Source organism: Orcinus orca, chromosome 12, assembly GCF_937001465.1.
Source record: "Orcinus orca chromosome 12, mOrcOrc1.1, whole genome shotgun sequence".
NCBI lineage: Eukaryota > Metazoa > Chordata > Mammalia > Artiodactyla > Delphinidae > Orcinus > Orcinus orca.
The window spans coordinates 9996292-10009605 of record NC_064570.1 but is presented as its reverse complement, the minus strand read 5'-3'; the positions used below and the strand labels follow the sequence as shown (position 1 = coordinate 10009605).

At 38.6% G+C, this 13314-nt stretch overlaps 1 protein-coding gene across 4 annotated transcripts in view; it reads left to right on the top strand.

Annotated features, from left to right (window-relative positions):
* Window positions 1–13314, top strand: part of ARID1B (AT-rich interaction domain 1B) — a 412194-nt gene that overhangs the window by 270217 nt on the left and 128663 nt on the right. The window lies entirely within an intron of this gene.

Below are 13314 nucleotides of genomic sequence, written 5' to 3'. Positions count from 1 at the left end.
AAGTCTAGTTTGGTTAATACTAGCATGAGTTAGCTGTTGAAGTCTAAAAATAGGTCCTTTTTTTAATATATATATACTATTCATGTCCTAAGTGTGTCAGATTTGGGACCCTTGTTTTTACTATTTATTACTGTTGACAGAATATTCAGTAGTAAGTTCCTGAGAACTCTTTATGGCCTAATATTGTCAACCATGGGCTACGTGGTTATAAAGCTACTAATCGAAAAATGTAATATGACGTTTGCAGTCCACTGCAAGTTTAACACCACAGATTTCTTACACAGGCTACAGTTAATGTAGTAACTTAGCTGCTTCAGAAATATTCTCTAGAAAAGCCCACCTTTCCCCACCAATGTAAAGTAAGGCCTGTTTTAGTTTCTTACCACTGTTGGACATTTAAACTACTCTTTTCAGCATTTATTCATGTTCCTTGTACCAGTGATGTTATGCTAGTCAAGGGCAATCCTCTGTGAATGCTGAGAACATAGACCAATTGCCAGTATCTAAAGCAAACATGGAGAATTTTCTCTGTGAAGAATTCAACATCAGCTTGACACTAATAATCATGAGTGGTAGGTAATGAGGCTGCAAGCCAGTGAAAAGTAATTCTGCAAACATACCTTTCTTTACAACACACCCGCACTTAATAGCCGAGTTTCTATAACTGACTACGTAACTGCACAAATTGGTATTCCAGCATCCTAGCCTCTGAGAACAACTTTCTACTCTTGGAAACTTTCATTATTCTCTTAAAGGGGGTGATGTGGGACACTTAGAATTTTTAAAATTTACAATTACATAAAAACTTCACAAATTATAAAGCTGAAAATCAGCTGGGGAAAAATGTTCATTTTTTTTGATAGAGGATGACAGGTCAGTTGGTGCCTTATTTATTTTTGTATACACATTGTGCTTAGAGATATGCTGTTTTGGGGCTTCCTTGGTGGCACAGTGGTTAAGAATCCGCCTGCCAATGCAGGGGACACGTGTTCGAGCCCTGGTCCGGGAAGATCCCACATGCCGCGGAGCAGTTAAGCCCGTGCGCCACAACTACTGAGCCTGCTGTCTAGAGCCCGCGAGCCACAACTACTGAGCCCAAGTGCTGCAACTACTGAAGCCCGCACGCCTAGAGCCCATGCTCCACAACAAGGGAAGCCACCGCAATGAGAAGCCTGCGCACTGCAACGAAGAGTAGCCCCCACTCGCTGCAACCAGAGAAAGCTCTCGCGCAGCAACAAAGACCCAACGCAGCTAAAAATAAATAAATAAATAAAAAAGAAAAAAAAGATATGCTGTTCTGCTCTTCTTAAGAAAAAAGACTAGAAGGAAATATGGCAAAATATTAGAATTTGGTTAGCTCTAAATAGTGGCACTACTGAGGATTTTTATTTTCTATTTAGTTTTCTGATATATTTCTCCTTTGTTTATATTACTTAAAGATACTTATTTTATTTTTCCTTTTAAAGAAAATAAATGACACCATGAAATATGTTGTTGCTGAAGAAAAATATGTCTTCGTTTTGACTTAGTGAATGGAATCAAGTTTATCAGGTTTTTTTCTCTGTTGGATTATTATGTGTATTGGGATAATTGGAAGTTTGTTCTCAGCCCTTCTTAGAATACAAGGACTTAAAATTAAGAAAGAATTGAGGTTTGCATCTCGCTTTTTAAATATTACAAAACTAAATCTTCTGTTCTATTAAGGGGCATTGATAAGAGCTCTTAAGATGTAGATTTGCCTTATGCAAAAGGTAATGTTTCTCTTTAGAGACCCAATAATACATTCCTATTTTTTAATTGCTAAAAATCAACATCTCTGTCATTAGTAGATTTGTACCTCCTTTTTTTGTTACTAGTTAAAAATCCTCAGTAAAATAAAGTTAACACTAAATGTCACTTCATAATTGCAGTAATGATCACACAGCTGTGCTTCCCTCAGTTGATAACACATGTCAGCATCAGTTTAGGAGCTCAGCTTCACTTCCTGCCCAGATAGAATTCTGCAGACTGTTATTGTGGTGAGAAAGCAGAGCATCCTGTTGGTCACTGCTGGGCTGCGAAGGCCAGGACTGAAGGTGCTCCAGCTTTCGGAAACGCCAGGCTAAGCTCTGCCATTGGCCGTGCTTCTGTCCTTTCTATATTTATTTACTTGCTTACTTATTTTCTTACTTTTCAAGTATTTTTCTTTGCTGGATTAAGAACCATTTTATTTATGAGTATCTGAGTTTTCAAGGAGGAACTCTTACACTTAAATGAACCTGTAAGAAGCCCACAGGAAAGCAAGTACCTGCAGCGCTAATAATGAGAACTGACAAGGCAATCCTGCTGGGTTTATTTATGACCTTCTGCCTTTGTTAGCTCTCGTGAGAAATTCCTTTCTAACCATAACAATATTGTTGGAGTTTGGCACTGTACAGAGAAATCCTACCGAGCCCCGAGGCCCACAAACTGGCACTCATTCAGCTCATAACAGATTGCTATGCTTGTTGTAGTTTTACATTTTTCCTTCACTCCTCTTTTATTTAATTCATAAGTAGTTTTCACCAGTCTTTATATACATGCTTTAAAAATATATTGCTTTTATTCTCAGAGCCAAAATCCATCTTTTCCTTAATACGATGTCTTATCTACTTAGCAGTGTTGAGGAAAATTCAGAAGTGAACAGCATACAGAAAGGCAAGAAGAGACAGGTATATTCAACACTAGGACAAATCATAGAAAGTCATATCACATTCTACAAACTGGGGGACCATTGTGGCACTCCTAAACAGTCACATGTGGTTACTCATTCTAGACGTTAAAGTGAGCTCAGTAGAACAAATTTACCTCCGGTTATAATTTTATACTTCGCTTATTATTTAAACTCCATTTTGATACTTTTAAGTGTTCAGGTTCCTTGCTTTCTTTTACAATTTCCAAAGGAAATAGATTTAAAAGCATCAATTCACAAAGAGAATTGTGTTTACAATTGTAGTTTTCTTTGGAAGTAAAAGGAAATCAATAATTTTGAACATGTAACTCTTACAGCGAGACCTTTGATGGCAGTGTTCTGTATGGAGTTATTTAGACCATAGAAGACAGAGAAACCTGAAGCAGTGGTATTCAGTGTTTCCTATTAACTGGTCCTACTTCTTCAGTGTTGCCAACAATGACAGATTTACAGTTGTATTAGATTCTGTCTAAAATATTGATAGACATGTGACTTCTGTTTCTTCTGAGACTCCTTGGGTTCAAGATGCCAGCTTCTGTGGGGAACCAGCTCTGTGGAACCCATTTAACTAAAAGTGCCTGTGTCTGTGTATGTTGAGTGTTCATCACTTTCAGCGGTTGCGTTGTCAGGCTGGGGCCTGCTGTATCATAAGGCCGTACTATTAAAATCAATATTTATATTTTTGCTTTATTCCGTTTGCCTAAAATTTGATTTTTAAAGTTTTCCTCCGCCATCTTACTCAAGTATGTACATGAAGTATGTACATGCGTGTACATGTACATGCTAATGAAGACCATGAGGAAAATTTTATTAAAATACCTTAGCCTGAAAGAATGTGAAAAGTATGCATGTGAGCATAATTTGTATTTGTCCAGCTTTGTCTCGTTATTTCATTACCATATACTTTTGCATTAAGTTTTAACATCTATTCTGAAAATACTAATATGATTTAATGCTACTACTATGCAGCTATTTCCCATCTTTTAAATGGACTTTTGTTAAAGACTGTTGAAATCTGTAGGTTTGCCTTTTGTTTTATTTCTTTCACAAAAAACTTCAGCATTTATTAAAATAACTGCCCAAGTACAAGGAAGAAAGAGAAAATCCTCCCAGATCCAATCACATAAAATAACCACTGTTAAAATTTTGTTGAGCATCAAGGGTTAAAAAGATATATGCACACACACATATTTTACACGTATACATAAATGTGTATGTTTGTGAAAGATTTTCTACTGTTTTACATAAATTAGATACTAGTAGTTGTTTTTCTGCTGTTACTACTGATTTTCACTCAATAAAAATTACATTATTTAAAATATATATTTCTAATAATTAGTATGTAGTTTTAGATAGCCCACTAGTAAATTTGTATTTAAGTGGTTTCTAGTTTTTTGCCATTTTAACATGTAGTTTTCTAGATGTGAACAAGAAATATTGTTTTAAATTTATCTGGATACTATGTGACGTAATAAAAATCAAACTCATGATGGCTAATATTTATTAAATGGATTCTTGATTAAACTCATTTAGTTCTTGCCGCCTCTTTGAGTCAGATCCATTTTATAGGTGAAGAAACTGAGGCTTTGGGATATTAATTCACTTGCCGAATTCACACCACTAAGAACTGATGGCGCAGATTTGAACCAAGACTTCACAACCTGGGCTGATTACCTTTTCCAATCAGTGCCCTCCTTCTTGTGCAGTGTTTATAATTGGTGACACTACATCTTATAGAAATGCCAAAGGCTGTTTTACTTAGTTAACAATTAATATTATACTATTTTCCTAATGCACATTATATTATCTGTTAAGTATTTGTTAAAGAACAGAAGGATACCTTCATGCCACTGCTGTTTACTCATCCATCTTATTATAAGTGAGATATTTTTCTAGAAGTCATTTGTAAATTCTTTATTCTGTATTCAAAATGCGTTTTACATTATAAACAGGGCTTTTTAAAAAACATACATATTTGAAATGTGTGTATGGTTATATGTGTATATATGCATTTATATACATAGCAACTATTTATTGAACATTTACTATATGCTTAATACTTATTTTTCATAATTATATTTAATCCTCACCATGGCATTATTAATATTTCCCTCCTATTTTAGATGGTGAATCTGAGGCTCAGTGAAGTTAAGTAACTTACCCAGGATTAGGTGAAGAAACGATGGAGCCGGGACTTGATTTCAAACTGCTCTTACTCATTTATGCCTTTAACCGCTACACTATTACTGTGTACCTACATTACAGTAAATATTTAATGAGCACTTATCTGGCGCCAGGCAGCATGCTTAGTGCTTTATGCAGAGCATTTACCTCATTTAACCCCACCCAGCACTGTGAGGTCATTATTTCTGTTGTCCCTGTACTGCGTGCGGATGAGAGGTGGCGGCTGATGGGACTCAGTCGCTTGCCTGAGTCCTCTGAGTCAGTGAGGGAGCAGCTAGCGTTCGTGGCAGCTTTGTGGTTCCAGAGCCCGATTCCTTGCAAGCTCCCACCCCCAATACAATACAAATATTCAAGAGAAAACTAACATCTAATAAACGCATTTTAAAAGTAAGTCATTAGAGGAGGGGAATAAGATGTAGAGATTCAGAAGGAGGCTTCATAGCACTTTCCAGGAATTTTTAGGTTGATGAAGAGTTTAAGTCCAATTTTATTTCAAAACTTATGATTTACTGGGATAAAGAGCAATTCAGCAATGTGATGGGCTTGCGAGTCAGGTTATTTGGGTGTCTCCCTTGTTCAAAGGTTTTAGAAGGCTAAGGAAATGTGAATTTTACCGTTCTGCCTTTCAGAATCCTGTATCTTAATTTGTTTATGCCGTCTTTGAGACCACTTAAAGTGGTCATCAGAGAAAACTCTATTCTTCTTGTTGGCCTGGGAACATGCTCCAAGCAACAGGATAATTAACCTGTACGTGTGAGGTACAGTACCTCATACCCTTGCCTAGCATACAAATGGCTCTGTTGGGAGGTAGTGTGGTTGAGTGTGAAACATGCTGGACTTCAAGACCTAACTCAGGCCCTTCTTTACTGATACTATGATCCTCATCATCATTGTTATTATTGGTATTAGAAGTTTCTGTCTGAAACCCTGAATAGGTTTATAACCAGCGCCTTTCAAGAAGTAGTTTTGAAGTAATATATTATAAAATGGTTATATGCTCTTAGGAAGATTTGTTATGTAAAACTGTCCTTTAGTGCTAGCACTTGAGGTGTTGAGTGACCGGCTGCCCCTGTACAAGGTTGAAAACAACCTCTCATCTGAGTGAGTCTGTAAATCATAACTGAAAATGAGAAAAATGCATGTTTTTAAGTTTGACTTTGGGGGGAGTGTTGCATGTATTGCATTTCACTTTAAAATATAAAAATAGCCTTTACACAGCATTTCCATCTGTAATCCAGTCAGGCTAATCATGTAAAAAAAAATTCTGGATTCTCTACTTTTTTCTAAAAAATTCAGGCATCTTAAAAATGATTCCAATTTTATATTCCAAATATAAAAACACTTTCTGTTATTGAAGCTATTAGACTCTTTCCGTGTTTAACAAGATATTTTTTTTTTTTTTTTTTGCGGTACGCGGGCCTCTCACTGCTGCGGCCTCTCCCGCTGCGGAGCACAGGCTCCGGACGCGCAGGCTCAGCGGCCATGGCTCACGGGCCCAGCCGCTCCGCGGCACGTGGGATCTTCCTGGACCGGGGCACGAACCCGTGTCCCCTGCATCGGCAGGCGGACTCTCAACCACTGTGCCACCAGGGGAGCCCCTAACAAGATAATTTAAAACTTCCTTCAAATTTTTAACACTGAAGAAATGAAACAACTCTTGTTTTTACATTTTTTGACATTAATACAAAGGGTGATATGAATTTAAGGAAGGAGATTGTGATTTGAATTGATATGGCCTAAGTATTTATTTCATTATTATTATATTTCTGACTTATTCTTTAAAACAAGTGATTTGAATCTTGTATCTAATATATAAATAAGCCTCAGGAAATAATATCTTATGTTTTGGTTTTTCTTTTGCGGTACGCGGGCCTCTCACTGTTGTGGCCTCTCCCATTGCGGAGCACAGGCTCCGGACGCGCAGGCTCAGCGGCCATGGCTCACGGGCCCAGCCGCTCCACGGCATGTGGGATCTTTCCGGACCGGGGCATGAACCCGTGTCCCCTGCATCGGCAGGCGGACTCTCAACCACTGCACTACCAGGGAAGCCCCATCTTATGTTTTAAAAGTGATATTCTTCACAATTTCCATATCATTTGCTTTATTCATTATATTGAGTGATTGAGATAATAAACATTATAATCCCCATTTTACAACTGAATAAAAGTTTAGATTGTCTTGTTCATAGCTGATCAGTGGTGGCACCGAGCTTTAGCACCGAGCTTTAAACTCCTCTTGCAGCCAGCACTCTTTCTTCTACAGCATAATGGTCTCTCTGTGGTAATACTTTTGCATTTGTGATTCTTAAATAGTGAGTCATGATGGGTGTTTTTCTTAACCACTTTCCAGTACTCAAATATTTGTTATAACTTCATTGATAGGATTATTGTTGAAAACCTGTGTTCATAAACGGTGCAGGCCGTCTTTGTCTTACTCATTAAAGAGCTTATGAATGATGGAGCGGACACCTGAAAACAAAAACTAAACAAAAAAACCTACCTCTTCTACACATAATTCCCCTTCTCTTTGGTTGCTACTGTCTGGGTTTCCGTTTTTTTTAACCGGATTCCTAACTCTTGCTCGACTTGGTTCCCCTAGGGCCTGCAGAGCCTTCGCCGGTACCCCCTGGGATCAGGGAACATGGGGAGGGCACATTTCCCTGCCTCTTCTTCACTCTTCAGCCACTTGCTTCCGGTAACACTGTTGTCTTGCAGTGTATCCCCAGTGACACACGGTTCGGGCTCTCTAACCCACTGCCTCTCCCTTATGGTTAATAATGATAATAGCTTACACTTAACGGAGATCCTACTGGGCTAATTCTTTTACGTATAACTTCTCATTTAATTCTCACAACAACTCTTTTTGACAGATACTAGTATTTCCCCCATTTTATAGATGAGGAGAGTGAGGCACAGAAAGGTTAAGTATGTTGCCCACGGTCAGGGTCAGTGTCAAAGCCGAAGTTTGAATGTAAGTGGTCCTACTCCAGAGTTTGCATTGTAGCAGATGCTAACAATTCATTAAAACTCAACACGGGAAGTTCTGTAGTTGATAAATACGATGTGGGATCATAGAGGAGGGAGCTGTGTAGCTCATTCTGGTGCTGTAGATGTCGGGGGAGACTGTACCAGGATAGTAACGGACGGGTCTTGGAAGGAAGTGGGGCTTAATTGAGTGGACAGCGCAGAGGTTCGTTTCGTTCTCCCCTCTAATCCGTAGACAATGCTACTCCCACTCTCGTTACCTCTTCTGAGCTTTGCTTAACTGCTGCTGCTCTAGACTTTGAATTTCCACTACCAGGTTAACAGTCCACTACTTTCTTTTTGTTCCATCTCTTCTGTATTAGTTCAGTATTGCTACGTTGAGATTTTTGGTCAGTTTTCTATCAGTATTGTTTGTGAGCTTCCTATTAACATTTTTGTTTGTTTGTTTTTGCGGTACGCGGGCCTCTCACTGTTGTGGCCTCTCCGGTTGTGGAGCACAGGCTCCGGAGACGGAGGCTCAGCAGCCATGGCTCACGGGCCCAGCCGCTCTGCGGATGTGGGATCTTCCCGGACCGGGGCACGAACCCATGTCCCCTGCATCGGCAGGCGGACTCTCAACCACCACGCTACCAGGGAAGCCCCCTATTAACGTTTTTAGTTCTAGCTCATTCAGTTTCATTGCTGTATGGTATCCCATTTTCTGAATATATCTCTTGATTTTATATTGCTGGAAAATCAGATTGTCTCCATTTTTTTTTTACTATTACAGTACTGAAACAATGCTACTGTGCTTGTATATATATGCATGTGCCAGTGTATAAACCTAGGAGTGGACATTCTGGGTCATAAGATAGATGCGTCTTTAGCTTTACAAGATGCTTATGAATTGTTGTCCGAAGTGATTATACTAAGTTATATGCTTCTAGCTGTGTCTGGAAAAGCAAAGAGTGCATATTTTTCTCTCTCCCATATTTTATGATCATGAAATCTCGATTGGCGGTACTACTACCATTTAGTGTTGATAAGAGTATCACCTAATCATCATAAAGGAACTTAAGTTGCACCAAAAAGATGTATAAGACGATTGTCTTGACCATGTAAAAATGAATGGAGACAGGACATCTCCTCCTACATATATATGTAATAAATGTAAAAGGAATGAAGGAAATAGAAAATCAACACTATTAGAACACTAGAGTAGTGCTGCAGGCAAGATCGACTGATAAATACTAAAATTAGGCAAAACTTGAAGGTGAAACAGATACGTGCATAGTTGCAAATATATCCCCGCAAATATGTACTAATTACTGTGTGGCTTTAACATACATGCACTAATTCTTTGATAAGCCTCCTCCAAGAGGTGGAACTTAATTGCCCTCCCTTGGGTGTGGCTGGGTTCAGTGACTCCCTCCTCATGAACAGAGTGTGGAAAGGGCAAAAGAGCAACTTGACAGTGGAGGGACCTGGCACACAGCACCTTAACCAGGTGATCCAAGTCAACATCACCTGTACTAAGTCGTGTTGATATCATACCCCTATATGTTGCTTTGCGAAGGAGGTTTCACTTCTGTGGTATTCTTCCCCAAAATCTATAACCCCAGCCTAACCATGAGAAAGCATTAAACAGACGCACATTGAAGGACATTCTACAAAATACCTCAGGAGTGCTCTTCAGATGTGTCGTGGTTGTGAAAAACAAGGAAAGATTTGAGAAATTGTCACAGACTGGAGGAGACTAAGGAGACAAGGTGAATAAATGTGACATGTATCCTGGATTGGGTCCTGGAACAGAAGACGGACATTACTGGCAAGGCTGGTAAAATGCAAATTAAGTCTGTGTTTCATTAATAGTATTGTACCGATGTCAAGTTCATAGTTTTGATAAACATGCCGTGGTTACTATGTAAAATGTTAACGTTAAGGGAAACTGAGTGAAAGAACAGTGAGTACTGTCTTTGTCACTTTGGGGTAAGTCTAAAGTCACTTCAAAACAAAAGGTTTTAAAAATCCAGTGAAGGATGTAGAACAAGTATGATCATAGGGCTCCACGTGACTGCAGAAAATGTCAAAAAACGAAGTTTTAGGGCGTCCCTGGTGGTGCAGTGGTTGAGAGTCCGCCTGCCGATGCAGGGGACACGGGTTCGTGCCCCACTCCGGGAAGATCCCACATGCCGCGGAGCGGCTGGGCCCGTGAGCCATGGCCGCTGAGCCTGCGCGCCCGAAGCCTGTGCTCCGCAACGGGAGAGGCCACGGCAGTGAGAGGCCCGCGTACCGCAAAAAAGAAAAAAAAAAAAAAAAACCCGAAGTTTTAGTATTATTCTGTGACAGAACTTCCCTTTATTCCATGTAGACTCGGTACAATTTGTGAGGTTTTTTTTGTTTGTTTTTGTTTTTTTAAGTTGCTAATTTATTTGCAGTTCCTATACGTCTTACTATTTTAAAGTATTTCATTGCTATATACTGAAGAAATAGATGTCTCCTGAGGGTTCATGCCTCTTTGTTTTTAAGTTTTATTTTCAGAATTTCTATGTGCTAAGCATTGTACTTCTAGGTAAACAATAGTCGGGTTTTTTTGTTTTTTACCATGAGAGATGCAAAAAAGTTGGTGTTGATTGCTTTTCTGCCATAAAAATTTATGATGTACTTTCAGCAATAAGACCTCGTATCTGTAGACAAACTCTAAATCTTACATATTTACGGATCTTGTTAGTTTGTCCATTTGCTTTCAAAGCACGTGGGTCATTCATACTTATAGTTTCATACCTGGCATTGATATTTGTAAAGCACCAACCCATAAACCCACATCCCTGCCCCTACATGTCATGAGCGGATTTTCCTCCTTTGTAACTAAATGTCTTCAGAGTCACCGATTTGGAATAGAATATATAGTTAAAGAACATAATCTGTTAAATTATGTTACTCATAATTAGTTTTTAGACACTGTTGTGCTGTTTTAAGGGTAAAGGCTATTACCCTTCAATTCATTTTATCCGTTAATTCTTACATATAAATGAAAGGGATAGGATGCCTGTAGCCTCGTGAAATTATTGCAGTTAGAAAGCACGCTAATATTTAACCTGGACTGTAGTTATTGAGGCACTTTTTGTTTTTGTTCATTTACTTGTTAAATGATATATAGTGCTAAAAATATATAGATTTTTTTTTAAGTTTTACAAATTTATTTTTGAATGGTACCTGTCATTTTAATCACATTTAAAGCATTCTTTGTTCATAAACATTTGAAAACAAGGGTTTTTTTTTTTTTGGCTTAAAACGTTTAACAATTCTCATTTGGCACCCACTGTATTTTTTTGTCTGTTTGTTTGATAATATTAAAACTCACCTTTCAGACCTCTGTTGGCCCCCTAGTTCCTAAAACTGTAAGCCCGTATTCCTTGGCGTGGGCATATGAAGTCATTCACAACTGCCTCTTCAGCCTCATCCTCTCTCGCTCTGCTTTTCCAGCCTCTCTGATCTCCTCACCCTTCCCAAGGGGCATGGCCTCCCTTAGTGTTTTTTGCCTTCACACATTGTTCTCTCTGCCCTCCACTTGTCCACAGGGCACACCTTCACTCCTAGTCTGGACCTGTGTCAGACAGCAGCCCCTGGGCAGATGTGCGCTGGCTGAAGACGTACCATTCTTTATTCCACATTTGTTAGTTCGCTTTTTCTTAGAATTTCTGTTTAGCTGTTTGTCTCTTTTCATTGAGACTCCATGAAAGGAGGACATTTAAGTGTACAAGATCAACCTATACAGGCCAACTTCAACATAAAATGTCATCCACATGTAGAAACTGTCTTCCACCTTTTTTTCCCCTACTGCCTCCCACCTACCCACCCTGCAGCTCCATCTGCTAACCTTAGGGCATGCCTGCCTAAGGGTAAGACTCAGTACAAATCTCTCCCCAAATTATTCAGTATTCTCACTTTATTATATAGTTTTATTTTCCCCCAGTAGTCTGTCATTTGTATTAATTAGTATATTCTTTAAGATGCCATTGCCCTTAGAAATAACAAAGGGCCAGCACTTATTCATATGTGAGTCTCTTTTAGTGTTTTCAGCACTGATTTGGGCCTTGACTTGAGGTCGGGAAGGGTCCTGGCTATTTTGGACAATGAAATCAGTTAAAAAACATTTTGCCTGGTAGGAACAATGGACTGGAACTCACAAGGTGCTGTAGTCTCCTCATGAGAGAAAATGTACATAATATCTCTGCTATGGAGAATGGTAGTCACAGTTGTTATCGCTAAACATCAAATCATCGTGATCATGAACGTCATCATCATCACCTGAAAGGGTAGCCTAGGATGGTAACCAAGAGGACAGTGTTAATCCCAAATTCCGTGCGACCAAAAGATAACTGTAAAATAAATTTTCTTACCAAATTATTTTTAAGTTTAAGACTGCCCATACTGTGGTTACGGGTCTATGTGCTGTTATTCCTGGTCTACATAATGTCTGCTGTTAATAGTGGAAGAGCAGAGACTCTTCCTGGGCAGAGTTCAAAAACAGAATAATTTAGGATCCCCCTGAGGCCTGTGCAATGGAGGAAAATTCCCTTACATGATGCATATTTCATACTTACATTGTTCACCACTTCTAAATTTAGAATGGCAGCACATTTCATATCAGGGGTTTCTAACCCAAGGACCTTTGAGGATAGCTTTTATTTTAGGTGTGAATTTTTTTTAAATCAAAGGAAATATAACCATTATAAAAATTTTTGCTTATGATAGTATGCTTGGCTCTGAGGCCTGCTTTTGTAAAGTATCAGATTAGCTGATTATCCTTATATATGTCCCTTTAAAATGAGAGTTACCCGTAACGGAATCTTTGCTTGAGAAGGAATACAAATGAACCAGGTGAAAGTAATTTCCCCCCAAAATGGTTCTTGGCTACCTCCCTTAAAATGAATTCTGACTCATTAATTTTCCTTGTGTTATCCCTGGCTTTGGATATGAATTTGTCATTTGTTGAGCTTGTGACTATTTTTAAATTAAGATCAAATATTTTTTTTCCAGTTGACCTTCTACATACTAAGGCTAAGGATTGTATATATTGTCACATATAACAAAGAGATAAATATTTGTTATTGGACATGTTTAAGAAGAAAGGGAGATATATATAACTTTGTAAGAAGATGCTTTGCAGGCCTAAAAATTAGTGCTTGAAAGGATTTTCTTTGTGGATTCTGCCTTTCTGTGCCTTTGCATTTTTTAATTCATTTAGACAGGAAGTCTAAGCTTTTAACTCATTTGCTGTCTAGACAAATGAAAGCAGCAGGGACTTTGGTGGGCGTCTTTGAAATACACTGTTACATGGGTTTGTGCTGAAAAGAAGCCTACAAACATCATGGAAATTAAACAGTCACTGTGAGGTTTTTCTTTTGTGTATATATGTCAGTCAAATTATTGGCTCAATTCTAATATCAACTT